This window comes from Delphinus delphis, chromosome 14, assembly GCF_949987515.2.
Source record: "Delphinus delphis chromosome 14, mDelDel1.2, whole genome shotgun sequence".
Classification (NCBI taxonomy): domain Eukaryota; kingdom Metazoa; phylum Chordata; class Mammalia; order Artiodactyla; family Delphinidae; genus Delphinus; species Delphinus delphis.
Window position 1 is genome coordinate 72406273 of NC_082696.1, and position 21799 is coordinate 72428071.

Genomic DNA, 21799 nt, shown 5'->3' on the forward strand with positions numbered 1-21799 from the left:
GATCATTGATTATGTGTTTTAGGAATACCTAAATGAATCTCATCTGCTCGCCCAGTTTTTAACTAATATGTATGTAACTAATATGCTGATAACAGATATGTACATCCTGCTCTAGTATGTACCCTACAGCATAGACTTGTACATACAAAGGTCATTCAAAAACAACATGCCTACAGCTGAGTCTGTCTCTGCTCCCAGATCTGGTCATTCTTCAAAGTCACAAATTGGTTAACTGGGGATGCTCCTGGATTTCTCTCTCTCCTTTAAAGGTAGCTTCCCAATATCATTTGTGACCAGATATTATCAGCTCTGTTTCTAAATTTTATCTCCCCATATTTTCTTTCTATACCCTCTTCTCTATCATCAAGGCTATAATCCAACTCATTATTTATCTACTAGCTTCTTTAATAGCTTCTGGATTGGTCTTCCTACATCAATCCATTCTCCATGGACCTTTTGGAGACATCTTTCTAAAATACAAAAATTATCATGTTTATGTCCTCTTACTTGAAATGTTTGATGTCACCTCATTACATTGGAGTTGAAATCCAAATTCTTTGCAGGGCTCTTAGTGGGCCCTACCTAGCAGGCTGGCTTTATCACTTTATCACTGGCTTTATGCATATGTTTTCCCCTCCTGCCATGCTGTTTCTCTTTCAGTCCTCTGGACCATGTTTTTCCTACCTCTGTGCCCTTGTACATGCTGTCCCCTGGACGTGGACTTTATTCACCTGGATAATGTCTATTTTTTATTTTAAAAGCCACCTACTCATCGTCTCTCCTGGAAAGCCTCCCATACTTTCCAGCTTTGGGTTTTAGAGGTCTTGTCTCCATGTTCCATCACACTCATACACTGACTGGTGGAAGGCCGTGAGTGTACCAGTTTCTCCTCCAAAACTGTGTGTTGCTCAACACTATAAACCCACACTTCATCTCTCTATTCCCCACACCTCTTAAATGCCTGATGTCCATTAGGTATGCAATAAATGTTTGATGAATGAATAGCTGATGGATCTGGAAGGCCATGATTGTGAGCTTTGCTTTTAGCTGAAGAATTTGGGGGAGATATTACAGACATTTAAGTAGGAGATAATACCCAAATGATACTTGCAGAGGGTTAGAGTAGAAGGGAGTAGGCATTTGAAATCTTTCAGAGATGCTGTGAAGTGTTGATGGTAAGAATGGGGAGGAAATGAGAAGTTGTAGGCCTATGACTTTCGATTCCCCAGAATTTCATTTTTTACAGTATCACTGTAGCTCATGCCTGCTATGGTTAATGTTGCTATAAAGTGTTGAAGGCAGAATTATTAACTACTTCGTAAATTCAACAGAAGGGAAACCAACTCCTTTGAAAAGGTAAACACTGAAGCCTTAAATTTTAATCTTCACAAAGTCTTCCACAGTTTTAACAATAATGTCTTAATTTTGACATCCATGAAATGATCTAAGATACTTAGCGTATATCTTATATGTCTTTCTATGGTTTTCTTTCTTACACTCTTTACTAGGAAGTCTAACTTATTCTCTTATTCTATCAACAACCCTTGGCTATTTTACTTTACTTCTGCCTTTTTTTCCCCCCTCACTGGAATGTCCATAGGTCCTGGAGATGGAGCAATGGTGATTGAGATGGTCAGCTCCTACTAGAACCACACAAGTGGTGACAAATAAGCCTTCCAACACTCCTTGGGCTCTAGAATCCTGTGTCCTCCCAATTCTTTCAGGGCTGGCAGCTTGCTCATCTTTAGCAAAAGCTAGGCATCATTTCAAATGTCATATTGCAGAGAAATCACTTTCCCTGTCACCAAGAAAGAAAAGAGAGAGACAGTGGAGAAATGCCTTCTTATATCTGAAACAGCACTGTCAGCCACTTGGAACCTGCCTCCCAGACTCTGTCTGGCCTTGGCTTGGAGAAGGCAGGGTTGCTGTGTTGCACAAGGAGGCGCAGAAACAAACATGGGCACAAAACCAAACACTTGACTGCAAGAAATGTTCTGCAAGTTATAAAACTGAAATACTACTTCCAGCTGTCACTTTATGCAAGGATTAAGTTGAGCTCAAGGGACTGCAGAAACTAAATAAAGAAAGTGAATTATTCATTACAGTACCTATTCAAGTTGCAGAAGATGCCTGGGTTGTTTTTTTTTTTTTTCTACTGATGGATTACTTGTGATCTCTTTGTCTACTTATCTCCTCACTCACTCACTCACTTGTCTTCATGTATATATAGGAAGTCATGTTGTTGCTGCTAAGATGGATGGCAAAGCTTCATATTCTTTTTTCCTGTATCCAAAAGCATCCTGCCCATTGGTCATTTGTCTTGTAGTACATCTTCCCTCTTGTGGTGGCTTGCTCTTAGCCTCATGGTCTGCACAAAGCATTGATGTTGAAATGAACATCATCATCCAGTGATCGGGGGATAAGTGCATTGAACACAGCCAAATGCCTCTTAAGGCTTTTTGATTGATAGGCTGAGCTTGGATGTGTTCTCATCATTGTTTTCCAGGCATTGATCTCCATGATGTATAGCTCTTTTTCCTATTGCCCTATCAAAGGTCTTCCTCATTGGCTCAACAGCCAAGAAGTGATAAGACAATATGTCCATGCTCATACATGACCACGACCCCTCAGCCTCTGGGTTTACTTTTGGCTTCCACTGGCTTAGTTTTGCCCCTGAGGCTAGCAGTGGCTCAGAAGTATGTAGCAGATACATAGAAGGTGCCATAGCCCCCTTTTGCCCTGTCCCAATCCTATATTTACCTTTCACCTTTTTTTTTAACATCTTTATTGGAGTATAATTGCTTTACAATGGTGTGTTAGTTTCTGCTTTATAACAAAGTGAATCAGCTATACATGTACATATATCCCCATAACTCTTCCTTCTTATGTCTCCCTCCCTCCCACCCCTCTAGGTGGTCACAAAGCACCGAGCTGATCTCCCTGTGCTATGCGGCTGCTTCCCACTAGCTATCTATTTTACATTTGGTAGTGTATGTATGTCCATGCCACTCTCTCACCTTGTCCCAGCTTACCCTTCCCCTTCCCCGTGTCCTCAAGTCCATTCTCTAGTAGGTCTGCATCTTTATTCCCATCCTGCCCCTAGGTTCTTCATGACCATTTTTCTTTTTGATTCCATATATATGTGTTAGCATACAGTATTTGTTTTTCTCTTTCTGACTTACTTCACTCTGTATGACAGACTCTAGGTCCATCCACCTCACTACAAATAACTCAATTTCGTTTCTTTTTTAAGGCTGAGCAATATTCCATTGTATATATGTGCCACATCTTCTTTATCCATTCATCTGTCGATGGACACATAGGTTGCTTCCATGTCCTGGCTATTGTAAATAGCTGCAGTGAACATTGTGGTACATGACTCTTTTTGAATTATGGTTTTCTCAGGGTATATGCCCAGTAGAGGGATTGCTGGGTTGTATGGTAATTCTATTTTTAGTATTTTAAGAAACCTCCATACTGTTCTCCATAGTGGCTGTATCAGTTTACATTCCCACCAACAGTGCAAGAGAGTTCCCTTTTCTCCACACCTTCAGCAGCAGTTATTGTTTGTAGAATTTTTGATGATGGCCATTCTGACCGGTGTGAGATGATATCTCATTGTAGTTTTGATTTGCATTTCTCTAATGATTAATGATGTTGAGCATTCTTTCAGGTGTTTGTTGGCAATCTGTATATCTTCTTTGGAGAAATGTCTATTTAGGTTTTCTGCCCATTTTTGGATTGGGTTGTTTGTTTTTTTGATATTGAGCTGCATGAGCTGATTGTAAATTTTGGAGATTAATCCTTTGTCAGTTGCTTCCTTTGCAAATATTTTCTCCCATTCTGAGGGTTGTCTTTTAGTCTTATTTATGGTTTCCTTTGCTGTGCAAAAGCTTTTAAGTTTCATTAGGTCCCACTTGTTTATTTTTGTTTTTATCTCCATTTCTCTAGGGGGTGGGTCAAAAAGGATGTTGCTGTGATTTATGTCATCGATGGTTCTGCCTATGTTTCTCTCTAAGAGTTTTACAATGTCTGGCCTTACATTTAGGTCTTTAATCCATTTTGAGTTTATTTTTGTGTATGGTGTTAGGGAGTGTTCTAATTTCATTCATGTACATGTAGCTGTCCAGTTTTCCCAGCACCACTTATTGAAGAGTCTGTCTTTTCTCCATTGTATATGCTAGCCTCCTTTATCAAAAAGAAGGTGACCATATGTGCGTGGGTTTATCTCTGGGCTTTCTATCCTGTTCCATTGATCTATATTTCTGTTTCTGTGCCAGTACCATACTGTCTTGATTACTGTAACTTGTAGTATAGTCTGAAGTCGGGAGCCTAATTCCTCCAGCTCCATTTATCTTTCTCAAGATTGCTTTGGCTATTCAGGATCTTTTGTGTTTCCATACAAATCATGAAATGTTTCGTTCTAGTTCTGTGAAAAATGCCAGTGATAGTTTCGTAGGGGTTGAATTGAATCTGTAGATTGCTTTGGTATAGTCATTTTCACAATGTTGATCCTTCCAATCCAAGAACATGGTATATCTCTCCATCTGTTTGTATCATCTTTAATTTCTTTCATCAGAGTCTTATAGTTTTTTGCATACAGGTCTTTGTCTCCTTAGGTAGGTTTATTCTTAGGTATTTTATTCTTTTTGTTGCAATGATAAATGGGAGTGTTTCCTTAATTTCTCTTCAGATTTTTCATCATTAGTGTATAGGAATGGAGGAGATTTCTATGCATTAACTTTGTATCCTGCTACTTTACCAAATTCATTGATTAGCTCTAGTACTTTTCGGGTAGCATCCTTAGGGTTCTCTACGTATAGTATCATGTCATCTGCAAACAGTGACAGCTTTACTTCTTCTTTTTCGAATTGGATTTATTTTATTTCTTTTTCTTCTCTGATTGCTGTGGCTAAAACTTCCAAAACAATGTTGAATAACAGTGGTGAAAGTGGGCAACCTTGTCTTATTCCAGATCTTCATGGAAATGGTGTCACTTTTTCACGATTGAGGACGATGTTGGCTGTGCATTTGTCATATATGGCCTTTATTATGTTGAGGTAAATTCCCTCTATGTCTACTTTCTGGAGGGTTTTTATCATACATGGGTGTTGAATTTTGTCAAAATATTCTTCTGCATCTATTGCGATGATCATATGGTTTTTCTCCTTCAATTTGTCAATATGGTGTATCACATTGATTGATTTGCGTATATTGAAGAATCCTTGCATTCCTGGGATAAACCCCACTTGATCATGGTGTATGATCCTTTCAAGTGCTCTTGGATTCTGTTTGCTAGTATTTTGTTGAGCATTTTGCATCTATGTTCATCAGTGATATTGGCCTGTAGTTTTCTTTCTTTGTGACATCTTTCTCTGGTTTTGGTATCAGGGTGATGGTGGCCTCGTAGAATGAGTTTGGGAGTGTTCCTCCCTCTGCTATATTTTGGAAGAGTTTGAGAAGGATAGGTGTTAGCTCGTCTCTAAATGTTTGATAGAATTTGCCAGTGAAGCCATCTGGTCCTGGGCTTTTGTTTGTTGGAAAAATTTTAATCAAAGTTTCAATTTCAGTGCTTGTGATTGGTCTGTTTATATTTTCTATTTCTTCCTGGTTCAGTCTCAGAAGGTTGTGCTTTTCTAAAAATGTGTACATTTCTTTGAGGTTGTCCATTTTATTGGCATATAGTTGCTCGTAGTAATCTCTCATGATCCTTTGTATTTCTGCAGTGTCAGTTGTTACTTCTGCTTTTTCATTTGTAATTCTATTGATTTGAGACTTCTACCTTTTTTCTTGATGAGTCTGGCTAATGGTTTATCAATTCTCTTTATCTTCTCAAAGAATCAGCTTTTAGTTTTATGGATCTTTCTATTGTTTCCTTTATTTCTTTTTCATTTATTTCTGATCTGACCTTTATTATTTCTTTCCTTCTGCTAACTTTGTATTTTTTTGTTCTTCTTTCTATAATTGCTTTAGGTATGAGGTTAGGTTGTTTATTCGAGATGTTTCTTGTTTTGTTTTTTTTTGTGGTACGCGGGCCTCTCACTGTTGTGGCCTCTCCCATTGCGGAGCCCAGGCTCCGGACGTGCAGGCTCAGTGGTCATGGCTCACGGGCCCAGCCGCTCCACGGCATGTGGGATTTTCCCGGACCAGTGCACGAACCCATGTCCCCTGCATTGGCAGGTCGACTCTCAACCACTGCGCCACCAGGGAAGCCCTGTTTCTTGTTTTTTAATGTAGGATTGTATTGTTATAAATTTCCCTCTTACAACTACTTTTGCTGCATCCCATAGGTTTTGGGTCATCCTGCTTTCTTTTTCTTTTCTTTTTCTTTTTTTTTTTTTTTGCGGTACACAGGCCTCTCACTGCTGTGGCCTCTCCCGTTGCGGAGCACAGGCTCCAGACGTGCAGGCTCAGCGGCCACGGCTCACGGGCCTAGCCACTCCGCGGCATGTAGGGTCTTCCCAGACTAGGGCATGAACCCATGTCCTCTGCACTGGCAGGCAGACTCTCAACCACTGCGCCACCAGGGAAGCTCCGTCCTGTTTTCATTGTCATTTGTTTCTAGGCATTTTTTGATTTCCTCTTTGATTTCTTCAGTGACCTCTTGGTTGTTTAGTAATCTATTGTTTAGCCTCCATATGTTTGTATTTTTTACGGATTTTCCCCTGTAATTGATATCTAGTCTCATAGCGTTGCAGTCGGAAAAGATACTTTATATGATTTCAATTTTCTTAAATTTACCAAGGCTTGATTTGTGACCCAAGATATGATCTATCCTGCAGAATGTTCCATGAGGACTTGAGAAGTGAGTGTATTCTGTTGTTCTTGGATGGAATGTCCTATAAATATCAATTAAGTGCATCTTGTTTAATGTGTCATTTAAACCTCCTGTTTCCTTATTTTCATTTTGGATGATCTGTCCATTGGTGAAAGTGGGGTGTTAAAGTCCCCTACTATGACTGTGTTACTGTTGATTTCCCCTTTTATGGCTGTTAGTATTTGCCTTATGTATTGAGGTGCTCCTATGCTGTGTGCATAGATATTTAAAATTGTTATATCTTCTTTTTGGATTGATCCCTTGATCATTATGTAGTGTCCGTCTTTGTCTCTTGTAACATTCTTTATTTTAATGTCTATTTTATCTGGTATGAGAATTGCTACTCCAGCTTTCTTTTTATTTGCATTTGCATGGAATATCTTTTCCCATACCCTCACTTTCAGTCTGTATGTGTCCCTAGGTCTGAAGTATGTCTCTTGTAGACAGCATGTATACGGATCTTGTTTCTGTATCCATTCAGGCAGTCTATGGGTTTTGGCTGGAGCATTTAATCCATTTACATTTAAGGTAATTATCAATACGTATGTTCCTATTACCATCTTCTTAATTGTCTGAGGTTTGTTATTGTAGGTCTTTTCCTTCTTTTGTGTTTCCTGCCTACAGAAGTTCCTTTAGCATTTGTTGTAAAGCTATTTTGGTGGTGCTGAATTCTCTTACTTTTGCTTGTCTGTAAAGGTTTTAATTTCTCAGTTGGATCTGAAGGAGATCCTTGCTGGGTAAAGTAACCTTGGTTGTAGGTTTTTCCCTTTCATCACTTTAAATATGTCCTGCCACTCCCTTCTGGCTTGCAGAGTTTCTGCTGAAAGATCAGATATTAACCTTATGGGGATTCCCTTATATGTCATTTGTTGTTTTTCCCTTGAGGCTTTTAATATGTTTTGTTTCTATTTAATTTTGTATAGTTTGATTAATATGTGTCTTGGCGTGTTTCTCCTTGGATTATCCTGTATGGAACTCTCTGCACTTCTTGGACTTGATTAACTATTTCCTTTCCCATATTAGGGAAGTTTTCAACTATAATCTATTCAAATATTTTCTCAGTCCCTTTCTTTCTCTCTTCTTCTTCTGGGACAGCTATAATTCTAATGTTGGTGCATTTAATGTTGTCCCAGAGGTCTCTGAGACTGTCCTCAATTCTTTTCATTCTTTTTTATTCTGCTCTGCAGTAGTTATTTCCACTATTTTATCTTCCAGGTCACTTATGTGTTCTTCTGCCTCAGTTAATCTGCTATTGATTCCTTCTAGAGAATTTTTAACTTCATTTATTGTGTTGGTCATCATTGTTTGTTTGCTCTTTAGTTCTTCTAGGTCCTTGTCAAACGTTTCTTTTATTTTCTCCATTCTATTTCCAAGATTTTGGATCATCTTTACTATCATTACTCTGAAGTCTTTTTCAGGTAGACTGCCTATTTCCTCTTCATTTGTTTGGTCTGGTGGGTTTTTACCTTACTCCTTCATCTGCTGTGTGTTTCTCTGTCTTCTCATTTTGCTTATCTTACTGTGTTTGGGGTCTCCTTCTTGCAGGCTGCAGGTTCGTAGTTCTCATTGTTTTTGGTGTCTGCCCCCAGTGGCTAAAGTTCGTTCAGTGGGTTGTTTAGGCTTCCTGGTGGAGGGGACTAGTGCCTGTGTTCTGGTGGATGAGGCTGGATCTTGTGTTTCTGGTGTGCAGGTCCACATCTGGTGGTGTGTTTCAAGGTGTCTGTGAACTTAGTATTAATTTAGGCAGGCTCTCTGCTAATGGGTGGGGTTGTGTTCCTCTCTTGCTAGTTGTTTGGCATAGGGTGTCCAGCACTGTGTTTTGCTGCTCATTGAGTGGAGCTGGGTCTTGGCGTTGAGATGGAGATCTCTGGGAGACTTTCACCATTAGATATTACCTGGATCTGGGAGGTCTCTGGTGGACCAATGTCCTGAACGTGGCTCTCCCACCTCAGAGGCACAGGCCTGATGCCTGGCCAGAGCACCAAGATCCTGTCATCCACATGGCTCAGGATATAAGGGAGAAAGAAAGAAAGAAAGAAAGAAAAATAAATAAATAAATAAAATAAAGTTATTAAAATAATTTTAAACAAATTAAAAAAAAAAAGAAAGAAAGAAGAGAGCAACCGAACCAAAAAACAAATCTACCAATGATAACAAGCACTAAAAACTATAGTAAAAAAAAGAAAAATTTAAAAAACGGACAGACAGAACCCTGATAAATGGTAAAAGAAAAGCTATACAGAGAAAAATCACACATAGACACATACACATGCACACTCACAAAAGGAGAAAAAGGGGGGAAAAAAAGAAAATATCGTTGCTCCCAAAGTCCACCTCCTCAATTTGGGATGATTCGCTGTCTATTCACGTATTCCACAGATGCAAGGTACATCAAATTGATTGTGGAGCTTTAATCCGCTGCTCCTGAGGCTGCTGGGAGAGATTTCCCTTTCTCTTCTTTGTTTGCACAGCTCCCGGAGTTCAGCTTTGGATTTGGCCCCGCCTCTGCGTGTAGGCCGCCTGAGGGCATCTGTTCTTCGCTCAGACAGGACGGGGTTAAAGGAGCCGCTGATTCGGGGGCTCTGGCTCACTCAGGCCGGGGGGAGGGAGGGGCACGGATGCAGGGCGAGCCTGCGGCGGCAGAGGCCGGCATGACGTTGCACCAGCCTGAGGCGTGCTGTGAGTTCTCAGTGGGAAGTTGCCCCTGGATCCCGGGACCCTGGCAGTGGCGGGCTGCACAGGCTACTGGGAGGGTCGGTGTGGATAGTGACCTGTGCTCGCACACAGGCTTCTTGGTGGCGGCAGCAGCAGCCTTAGCGTCTCATGCCTGTTTGTGGGGTTCGCGCTTTTAGCTTCGGCTCGCGCCCTTCTCTGGAGCTCCTTTAAGCAGTGCTCTTCATCCCCTCCCCTCGCACACCAGGAAACAAAGAGGTAAGAAAAAGTCTCTTGCCTCTTCGGCAGGTCCAGACTTTCCCCCTGACTTCCTCCCGGCTAGCCGTGGCGCACTAACTCCCTGCAGGCTGTGTTCACGCCGCCAACCCCAGTCCTCTCCCTGCGCTCCAACCGAAGCCCAAGCCTCAGCTCCCAGCCCCGCCCACCCCGGCGGGTGAGCAGACAAGCCTCTCGGGCTGGTGAGTGCAGGTCGGCACCGATCCTCTGTGTGGGAATCTCCCCGCTTTGCCCTCTGCACCCCTGTGGCTGTGCTCTCCTACGCGGCCCCAACTTCCCCTTTCCGCCATCCACAGTCTCCGCCCGCGAAGGGGCTTCCTAGTGTGTGGAAACCTTTCCTCCTTCACAGCTCCCTCCCACTGGTGCGGGTCCCATCCCTATTCTTTTGCCTCTGTTTATTCTTTTTTCTTTTGCCCTACCCAGATACGTGTGGGGCGGGGGGGTTCTTGCCTTTTGGGAGGTCTGAGGTCTTCTGCCAGCGTTCAGTAGGTGTCCTGTAGGAGTTGTTCCACGTGTAGATGTATTTCTGGTGTATCTGTGGGGAGAAAGGTGATCTCCGTGTCTTACTCCTCCTCCATTTTGAAGGTCTCTTTACCTTTCATTTTTAACATGGTAGTTGCTGCCTAAAAGTCATAGAGATGTTTTACTGATTTTCAGGGGAGCTGGGTAGGGAGGATTTATTTTCAAATATTGTTGAAGTATAAGAACCAAGGACTTTCTTTTATCATCTAGCTATAATAAGACTCCGTTTGAAATCTAGTACTTCTCATACTGATTGCCTTTACTAGACTGATGATTTATGACAGCAGGAACTCCTGAAGCACAGGCTTAACTTGTTACTGCTCTCGGAGAAACACTTCCACGTGTGGACTCAGGAGCCCTGCACTAGGAGGAAAATAGGCTAATCTGATCATAAACTATGGAGCCGTCCTAAAACTGTGTAAACACTGACAGAGGTATTTCTCAAAGTCTGCCAGATGCGAGGCAGCATTTTTGTGAAGTATGTGAACATTCATTCAAATTCAAAACCTTCATTCAGCCTGAGGAATTTGTCCTGAGCAGATGTATGTCTCATCCTTTGCCAGCCAGTGCCCAGAGTAATATTCTGCAAAATTAAATATTTTGGCTAATGGTGTTGTTCCTTAGCTATTGAAAATATATTTTCTAATAAAGGAAAATGTCAAGTCATGTCGAGTAACATTTTATGCCGTTGAGCCATTAAACTCTTGAGTTGTATAATAAAACTCCCAAACTCCTTCACCATAACTTGCATTATTCTGCATTAACCATCATACTGTACAAGCGCTGAGAGCTACCCTTTGTCTTTTACTTACAGATAAAATAGAGTATTTATTGTATCGGCTCTTAACATTTTGTTTCAAATTTTGCCTTGGCAGTATTCAGTTTATTTTTAACCATATTTCAGGAAGAAACTATCAAACAGCATTGTGATGTGAGGGCAGTATAAGAAGGAGAAGCACAGTTATATTTTTATCACAGAAAAGTATTGTAAATAACTTCACACTCATGAGTCAGAGATGTCCTCAATGAAGAGCTTGCAGTTGTGGAAGTATGAAATGTCTGTAATGCCCACAAAGATATCCATTTTGAACAACAGTGAGAGAAAGTAGGCTAATGAAGGATTATAGAAAAAATTACAGCCAATAACACTTATTTTGCACTGACTACATGCCAGGCCCTGTGTTAGTACTCTTCTGACTTGAAAATATCTCATCTTCCTAACAATCCTCTGAGATAAGTGCCATTATTATTTCCAGTTTACAGTTGCGAGCTCTGAGGCACAGATAAATTTAAGTAATCAACAGTTATGGAAAAAAAAATTGTGGGGTAGGGCTTCCCTGGTGGCGCGGTGGTTGGGAGTCCACCTGCCGATGCAGGGGACACGGGTTTGTGACCTGGTCCGGGAAGATCCCACATGCCACGGAGAGGCTGGGCCCGTGAGCCATGGCCGCTGAGCCTGCGCGTCCGGAGCCTGTGCCCCGCAACGGGAGAGGCCACAACAGTGAGAAGCCCACGTACCGCAAAAAAAAAAAAAAAAAATTGTGGGGTAAGAAGAACAGGTTTTGTTCTGAGATCACAGCATTCTTGTATCTTGAGATGCTCCATTGGCTTTATTAGAAAGCACGTGTGAAGAAATTTTTTAAATGATTGCTATCCATTTGGATATTCTTCCTTTTCAAGTTAATGAGGTTGGCTTGCAAAGTTTGCTGAAGTCCTCTAGGACAGGAATTTTCAAACTTTGTTCCTTGGTCCCCTGAGGGTCCTTGAGATCCTTTTACGGTGTCTGCCGGGTCAAAATTCTTTCCATAACAATACTAAGATTATTATTTGCAATTTTCACTGTGTTACATTTGCACTGATAGGGCAAACACAATGGTGAGTAAAACTGTTGGTCCCTTAGCGCAAATCAAAGCAGTGGCTCCAAAGGGTACTAGTGGTCATTGTGTTCATCATTACCAAATAGTCACAATAAATAAATAAAGTTTTAAAAAGTAGCTTCACTTAAATTGTCTTTGCTGAAGGAGCAGAAATTAGTAAACCTATTGGCTTGGCCCTTGAGTACACGTTTTTAATATTCTATGGGAAGTACATGTAAATCAGGTCTGTTACATATCAAAGTACGGTGGTTATTTCCAGGGACAGTACTTGTGCAATTATTTAGGTTGTGGGCTGACCTAGCTACTTTTCCATGGAATACTATTTTTATATGAAAGAATGCTTGGTAGACAAATCATGGTTATTCAGACTTGGTTACACATCTTCTCAAAAATGAACAAGGAAAATCACCGACATTACTTGTCATCAATGATGAAATGCAAGTTTTAAAGCAAAACCCAGAATTTTGGAAAACATATCCACCACAGTGAACTGAAATCTTCCTAAGACTTTAAGACTTTTCTATCAAACTGTGATCTCATTGATGCATCTGATTTTTAGATATTGTATAATAATGACTGTAAATGACCAATGCATGATTTTATGAAATCATACATGAGTAAAAGCCATTCAAAATACAAGATAGATCAATGGATTTTAGTGCAACAGAATATGAAAAGTTTATTGATAATGTTTCAGATTCTACATTGCAAGTAATCTTTAAAAAATTACTACTAGCTGAGTTTGAGTAGAATAGTAGGAGAATATCCATAATTCTTTGAAAAGGCTATTAGGATACTTTCCCCTTTTAAATCTACATATCTGTATGAGGCTGGATTTTCTTATACTTATGAAGTATCAGCTCAAATAACATTCCAGGAGAGTGAACATAGATGTAAATATGAGAATCCAGTTTTCTTCTGTGAATCCAGATGTTAGAGATTTGCAAAAATGTGAAACAGCGCCACTCTTCTTACTAAATTTTTTGTTTTGAAGCAGTTATTTTAATAAAAATGTTTAATTTCCGATTGATACATTAAATATCAATAAATATAATGCACATAACAAAAGATCTTTAGGGTCTCCTTAAATTGCGAGGGTGTAAAGGAGTCCAGGACCAAACATCTGCAAACCTCTGCTCTTGGGGAAACAAAGCCCCACAAGACAGAGGAGTTTATCTGCCCCCAGAGACTGTTAGAGGGAAGACATCCGTGTGGGATATCAATGAAATGAAGGTAATAACATGGCACAACAGGGCGGATCAGGGCCAGCCAGCAAAATGGATGAGATTGTCTACGTTTTACTTTTAGTAAGGAAGCTTTTCCTAAAGTGATTTTTAAAGCAATAGTACTAGCTTGTTCTCTCCCTAAAGACATTTTGTTTTTATAAAATTACAGCCTGGAAAACACACTATGTGTTTAGTCTGAGTAGGTAGCCTGAGTTGTTTGTTAAATACCAGATCTCAGATTTGTGGCTATTCCTCAAAAATAACTACATGACACCAGCAATTAAATTTATGTATCATTTTGATTATGTATACTTCAGTGAATCAAAGGAGGTAAATATGGGCTGCAGCCTAGCACTTCCATCAGCATCTCACCGGCAAGCCCTTTAGATTCCCTGCGTGATGAAGCTGGATACAACACATAATCTTCCCATTAAACAGTCTGGAGGGAACCATCATCCATGCCGGCTTCCACCCTGGCGTCCTCCCATTTCTGGAGTTGGGCGTTCCTGCGTTGCAAACATGCCCTTTGAACCGTGTGGGGCAGGCATGTTTAGTCTCAGCTATTTTCACATTTCTCCTTCCTTTTACTTAGGACACTGTTGGTCATTCAGAATGAGAGTTTCTCCTTGTTCTGCTTCTCAGAGCACCACAGTACTGGACCCATGTAATAGTGCACTGCACTGGGCAGACAGCCGACGGCCGCTCTAGGAGAGTCTGCTGATTAGGTGGGGGGGGGGGGGGTTCTCTCTCTTGCACAGGTGCCCCTGCTCCAGCTGGTTAGACTTTTCTTCATGGGATGAATGTGTCTTTAATTCATTCTTGCTGAATAAACAGGGTGAGTAGCTTCCGTCTTCCCTCCGAAGACAATCTGCAGTGACAGGGAACTGTGCATTAGCTGGGAGAGTGACCTAAATCCTTCTGAGGTCCCTTGCCACGCGGAACACTTGGTGACTCCTAGGTTGACTCCGCCCATTCAATGCAAAGTAGCTGAGTGATGGTGGAGGGAAGCATCTAAAACAGCTGCGCGTGACCGTAACCCTCCTCAGACTCCTCCCCTGAAAGGCGGAAGTGGGGAAACTCGGCTTTTCTCAGTACAAAAGAGCTAACCAACGCCCCTCATGACATGCCACACAATCAGTTTCCACCCCACTGCTGCTGGTCACACATGAAAACAAAAAAGTAAATTGCATTTTGAAGCAGACTTTACGGGAACAATCAGGTATTGAATATTTTGCAAAATCTCTGAGTAATTGGCTTGTACTAATGGAGGTAATCTAGTGGGGCTTGGAAACTGCAAATCAAACCAAGAAATAATGTAGGATTAAGAAAGGAGTTAGAGTGCAAACTTGAAAAAAAGTGGTTTTTAATCTGTCTATAGAGCTTTGTCATCAAATAGCAGTAAAAACCTCATTGATATATTGAAAAAAATATGTTTACTATCACTGGAAACTTCAACTAGGAATGGCTGACTGCCTGGTGCTCTGTGTTGGGAAGGATTCTGAGGCTGAGTCTGGATCAGAGGGAAAGAATACTGTAGCTGAATAACAGCTGTAATCATAATACTAACTGTATTTTAATTCTCCCTTTATTTTGTGCTGGGTATTATTATCCCTGTTTTATTCATGAACTGAGTGCAGATAGGTTAAATATCTTGGGAGAAATACATGGTGGCTCTGAGATTCAAATACTAAATCCCTCTCTAAGACTACTAGGTACTGTGATACTATGGACAAACTACTACTTCTCCATTTTCTCATTTCTGAAAAGCTTTGGCCTGCACTGCCTTCTAAACTCCCTTTCACCTCAGATGGGCTTTAGTCTCTGAACAGTCCATTTAAGTACCTCGCACCCCAGCAGTCTTGCCCTCCTCTCAACCCCTGGAATATTTATCATAATTTGACCATTCAGTGCTGTGCTAGAAACTGCACTGCTGAGTATCCTCTTATGTTTTAGATCCTGATTCTCCAAATGCATGGGAAACACTGTTGAAGAGGGATGGTTTCCTGCATCGCCCCCCTCCCCCCAGTAACTAGCATGGTACCTGGCACATGGTAAATGTTTAATAAATGTTGGTTGGTTGGTTTTGTGATATGACCCAGACCACCACACCGTGTCCTAGTTGAATAGGCTGAACCTAGTATTTGCCACAGACGGAGGGGCAAACAGCTGGTTGTTTCCGATTCAGTCCTACCCAGGGATCTAGATTCGTGATCTAGAATTGAAGGTGCTCTCTACCTCACCTTCAGTGCTCCATGCTCCCTGCCCTTCTGACTGTCATGAATGCCTGTTTATCTTCTTGCCTCCATCAACAGCATCTATTTATCTAGCAGTCTGACTTAAGACAGTCCGTGCATATACTCAATGAAGGCTTTCTTTCAGTATTAATTTTCTGTGGAGGGTAAAATGCTGTCTTGTTTTTCCAGTTCTCCTCCTAAGTGTGATGATTTAGATGTTCCTGCTGTTAACTGGCAGCTTTTCCATTTCCTTCTAGCATCCAGGGCCCCAGACTTCTCCACAGAAGCCACTAATGAGCTTCTTGCTTTTCAGGCCCCCGGTTCATTAATAACACAGAATTTCAGCAACGTCCGACGTTCCAGACCTTATCTTTTCCCTTTCCTTCCACGAGAAAACAAACAAGCAACACAAAGGAAAAGTTTTATTTGCTGCAGTTGCTGACTCAATCCTGTCTGCTTTAAGATCTTAAAACAGAATTTATGCAAAAAGTCCAGATTCTGCTTTGCAGTTAGGCTGAAGGCTTACATATTTGACCTCAAATTTCCAAATGAGTCTGCTTCCCTATTTTTTTTTTTTTAATTTTTGTCTCTCTCTCCCCACGTTCAGTCTTTTTCAGTGGTGCTTCATGCTTCTAAGTGTGCTTTTTCCTTCTTCCTAATTAATATTGACTGGGTTCCCGAGTATATGGGGAACAATTCTAGGGACTGTGTGATGGGATGTAGGAAAACGTTCCTGCCCCATCCCTTCTCCTGGGCTTCTGCTCTCTATTATGCCATTCACACTCCCCGCCCGCTGGGCCCTTACACAACTTTGTCTCATTCAGGCAGCGCCAGAGAACATCAATGCCCTTTTGTCCCACTTCCCTTAGAGCCTTGCAGGGGCCCAGAGCAGAACAGAGCTGTCAGCAGCATGAATGCCATTCCTGTCAAACCTGCTGTTCCTCGTGTCCTCTGATGAACCAGCAGCCTTTGCAGCTGTGTCTTCTCAGCATGTTTCTGCAGGTAAGGCCTGACGTCTCTCCTCAAGTCTGGTCTTGGTGCTTGTTAGTAAGGCTGGGCTGAGCAGAGGGCCAGGCCTGCGCCCCTCGGTGGATAACTCAGCTCGTCGGTCAAGTCACCTTCAGGCTCTCACATATTCCACCTTAGCCATGACTATGGTGCCGTTTTGCTGACTTCCTGATGTCTTTTTTTTTTTTTTTTTTTGCTTTTATGTCAGGGCTCACAAATTCCTGTACCTCAAAAATATAGAGACCTAGAGATAGTCATACTGACTGAAGTAAGTCAGACACAAAAAGACAAATATCATATGATACTGCTTATATGTGGAACCTAAAACAATGGTAAAAATGAACTTATCTACAAAACAGAGATAGAGTCACAGAGGTAGAAAACAAACTTATGGTTACCCGGGGGGGAAAGAGGGGGAGGGATAAATTGGGAGACTGGGATCGACATATACACACAACTATATACGAAATAGATACCTAATAAGGATCTACTGTATAACACAGGGAACTCTACTCAATACTCTGGAATGACCTATTTGGAAAAAGATCCTTAAAAAGAGTGGATATATGTATAACTGATTCACTTTGCTGTACAGCAGAAACTAGCACAACATTGTAAATCAACTATACTCCAATAAAAATTTTAAAAAATACAGAGAGATAATTGCTATATATATATATATATATATATATATATATATATATATATTTCTGCATCTTCCAAACATGCGTAAGTCCTCATATCCATGTTCACAAGCACATGTTGAGCCTGCACAGTGCTCTTGCCCAGACATGAAGGATGTTTTATTTTCTCTTTGAAAAATTCTAAATTTCATCTCTTGTGAAATTGTCTTGAGCTTCAGACTCAAGTCCAACGTGCGTGAGTCATACAGCTTAGAGAGATCTGTTCCCTGAACCTGTGAGGTAACACCAAGCTTTGCCCAGCCTTCCTGGACATCTCCCCATCTCGTCAACTGTAGGAGTTAGAAGTGATAGCTTTTCCTACCATTATATTAATTATGCAGGGTGGAGGCATCATTTACAAGCTTTCTTTTAAAGGACAGAAAACTAGAGATTACAATTCTTTTATGTTTGGGAGGCACTCAGTGCTGCTCCACTTGCAGTTTACAGATTTTTTTTTTTTCCTTCTAAATATTCCATTCCTGAATTTTGGAAACTTGGAAGTTTGAGTTAACTCAGAATTCAGTAATCGGGATTAATCCTTATCTGAGATTTCAGAGAGGGAACTTTTTTTTTCTTATCATTGAAGGGTGTTCAAGAATTGTTCCTTGCCTTTATTTTTCTAAACAGTTATAGGAAGTTCATCCCATTGTGCTGAATACAATAGTCTTCAAGATTTCTCAGCACAAACATACAACATACAATACCTGGTAGGTATTGTCTAATAATACAACATACAGTACCTGGTAGGTATTGTCTAATAATATACTATGGAGAGATGAACACCTTCCCCAAGGCCTCCCCGCTCCTTGAACTTTTGTGAACTCACTTGCTGGGCCCCTGGCGTCTCTAACCCCATCTCTAACTTGACTTCAGCTGCCTTCTCAACTCATTGTTTAGGATCTATTGAGCCCTTACTATGTGTCAGACCTGTCCTAGGGCCAAAAAGATAACTAGAAATGGCTCTGCTCCAGTTCAACTCAGGTTCTGGGGTAATGTGGGGAAGGAGGGTGTGGGGAGAGGTGACACACGTGCACAGTTAGTTACAATATAACGTGCTTAATTCTCTACAGGGAAAGAGAACAATTTAGTGGGACACCCCCATGAAAGTTCTAACTCCACTTTGGGGTATCTGTTGGACAAAAAGCTTCATGAAGGACACATGAGTTGGTTTCGAAGAATGGGTAACAGCTCACCACAACCCGGAGAGGAGAGGGGCATTTCAGGTGGGGAAGGTGACAATTCATTGAAAAGCTTATTGGCCGTGAGGGGGCCAGGCCGGTTTGAAGAAGCTAAGAAAACTGATATGGGATGAACAACAAGGTGCTACTGTACAGCACAGGGAAGTATATTCAATATCCTGGGATAAACCGTAATGGAAAAGACTAAAGAATGTATGTATATGTATAACTGAATCACTTTGCTGTCCAGCAGAAATTAACACAACACTGTAAGTCACCTATACTTCAGTAAAATAAATGTTAAAAGAATAATAAAAATTAAAAAAAAGTTGACATGGTTGGAAGGTAAGCTGTATGACTGCAGAGCCTAAAATATGACTAGCTTCCCACTGTCATGTAAATAATGATAGATTATTCTCCTTTACTGAATGTATAGGCACAGCCTGGCGATTGGTAAGAATGGATACACCTCTTGTCCTTGTCACTCTTTTGCTCAGTACCAACCATTTCAAAATAGTTAAGAAGGTCATTATTCTAGATGCAGAAGTAGAGAACGGACTTGAGGACACAGAGAAGGGGAAGGGTGGTGAGCTGGGACGACGTGAGAGAGTGGCATGGACATATATACACTACCAAATGTAAAATAGGTAGCTAATGGGAAGCATTGCGCAGGGAGATCAGCTCGGTGCTTTGTGACCACCTAGAGGCATGGGATAGGGAGGGTGGGAGGGAGATGCAAGAGCGGGGGGATAAGGGGATGTATGTACACATATAGCTGATTCACTTTGTTATACAGCAGAAACTAACACAACATTGTAAAGCAATTATACTCCAATAAAGATGTTAAAAAAAAAAAAAACAATGTCAGTTAACCAAGGTTCCCCTTCTCAAATGTGGACTCTGGCTAATCTCCTCCTTGAGATTTTTATCCTGATGTAGATAACCCTGGGCCTTTCTCTGACTTGTCTTCAGTGGCGGAGGAATCAGATTATCAGCATTTCCCCTATTTGTATCAGCTCCTTGCCTCACTGTCAGGAATTACTATCTGCTAGTTTCCAGATACAGTTGGTTGTGTGTCCGTTTTGAATACCAATTTAGAGATTCATAATTTATTTTACTTCCGAAAAGAAAAGGTACTTTTTAGCAAAAACTGACCGTTCATACATATTTCCCCGTTTCCTTGAAGATTACACTTTTACAAGTCACCTAACCAGTCATTGAAGGAGTGACCATGAGAGGCCAGGGCCTGGGAGAGAAGCCTCACGTGGCCTTTGAGGCCACCTGGCTGCTCTACCTGCTAAGGCATAGGGTCTTAATAGGAAAGGGGGCACTGACAATCGCTCAGCAAAATCACATCCCTTCCCCTGGCAACATAGAGACTAAAGATTCAGTTTGCCCATTTTGTTTTGTATTTATCCCATGCCCGACATTTCAAAAAGTACATGAGTATTGCTGGGGTATATAATGTGTTAGCGGAATTACAATCAGAGAGAAGGGAGGTGAAAAACAAAGGGAGAGAAGATGGGAAAGAAGGACAATGAAAGAGGGGTGGAGGGCGAGGTGAGGTCAGAGTTCTCTCGGGGTCTAGACACAGGTGCCATGGGATTTCATATTAAATATCTGTGGCTGGGAGAAGACAGACGATCTAGAGGGAAAAAGCCAGGGAGGACTGGAGTAGGAATCCTTTCTGCTGAAAGCAGGGTGCAGCACTTGTGCAAATTTCCCTTGGGATTGTAGCCTTGTCTTTCATGAACTTCTCACTCCTGTTATTTCCAGTTCCGGACCATCTGATCAGAGAATACTGGAATTTCCAGCTCTCTAGGCACTAATTTCAGGGGCTAAAACAGCAACCCCTCTGCAGCTCCTACCACAGCCATCACTGCCCTGCTGGGCTGTGAGGCTATGCCAGCCCAGGCACTCTTGCCCAGGAAATGGAAGGTGGCATTTAAGTGGCACTTAAGATGTTCTTAACCAATCCTAAAGACTCTGAATGAGGCCAATTCTAAATTAAGCTTTCTTGGGTAAATGAATAAGGACTCAAGAAACCTCAGATTGGAAAAAAAAAAAAAAAAGATACGAGAAGTCATACCTCCAAATATATTCCTGTTAACCCCCAGTTTTGACAGGTATTAATATGATTCAATGTTTCTATGACTTATTTTTGTGTTCTAGGTATTTTCAGTGTTAAGGTTTTAAAATATACCTCAATCAAATCCCAATATTTAAGATACACAAATGATGATATCACAGAAATGGAAGAGATCTTTTTTTTTAAACTTACAAGGAAACTGAGGTTCAGGAAACACAAGTGCCTGATCAGAGTCTCACAGCTGACAAAGGAGAATGAAAAACCAAACCTCCTGGTCTAGAATAAAATGTGCTTTTCTTTATAAAAGTCGTATTGAATCTGTTTTCTGGGATATGTAACAGAAGGATCGAAAAATGAGTTTATTTTTGTATCATAGTATTTTTTAAGTGCTTCATAAAGTAATTTTGGAGTGGCTACTTGCAGTCTTTTATACTGTTCATTTAAAGGTGAATTGCTTGGTATTGCCCAGTGATCTTACCCAGGATCAGTGCTTTGAAAGAAAGCTCGTAGAAGTCTATGGCTTCAATGCTCTGTCTTGACCTCAGAGCAATTACCTTCCCTGAACAAAATGCACACGTAGGGATTCCAGTGCCTGCTGTTCTGGAAACGGTCAACGTTTACCTCAGGATTCATCCCCAGATTTCCACCATGTACTCTGAGCCTCGGCACTGGGTCACTGTGCTGAAGCTCTGCACTGAAGCCAACTGGCATTTAAACCACCAGACTGAAAGCTTGTGCACCATGGGCCATAGCCAGGCTTTCAAATGTGACTCAACTGTGGTTAGAAATCTGTCTGTGTGGGGTATTGGAAAGAATGCTTGTTTGGGTTGGGCACACTAAATTTAAGTCCCAGCTCAGCCTCCCATCAGGTGGTCCAGAATAAATCCTGTAAGCTCCCCGAGCATTTGCCGCTTATCTATATGGTACCTCTGTTTTGCTTACATAGGGAGCTGTTCCAACCAGCAAATGAGGCAACATAAGAGTATCTGTAAACTGATGGGTTAAAAATATGTAGATTACTCTCCATGTTGATAATTCCTAATACATAGATGGTATCAAAACAGTTAAGCCTTTGTTGGACTGTATGTGGTCATGTGTCTCCTAATAGGTCTTGTATGCTAAAATACACAGCTAAGAATTAAAGCCAAAGTCTATTGACACACATGATGCTGCAGAGGAAGATATTCTGCTTTGTTTTCTGCCTTTCAGATTAAAT

The 21799-nt window shown here is 41.2% G+C and overlaps 1 long non-coding RNA gene across 4 annotated transcripts; it reads left to right on the plus strand.

Moving 5' to 3' along the window:
* Positions 1 to 9438: 9438 nt before the first annotated feature.
* Positions 9439 to 19194, plus strand: LOC132437374 (uncharacterized). Of its 4 annotated transcripts, none has more exons than XR_009522014.1 (3): positions 9439 to 9496; positions 16495 to 16627; positions 18387 to 19194. It is a non-coding gene; the product is annotated as an uncharacterized lncRNA (long non-coding RNA). The 4 variants fall into 4 exon arrangements; XR_009522015.1 differs by lacking the exon at positions 9439 to 9496 and adding an exon at positions 9503 to 9748; XR_009522013.1 differs by lacking the exon at positions 9439 to 9496 and adding an exon at positions 9844 to 9948.
* The last annotated feature ends 2605 nt before the right edge of the window (positions 19195 to 21799 follow it).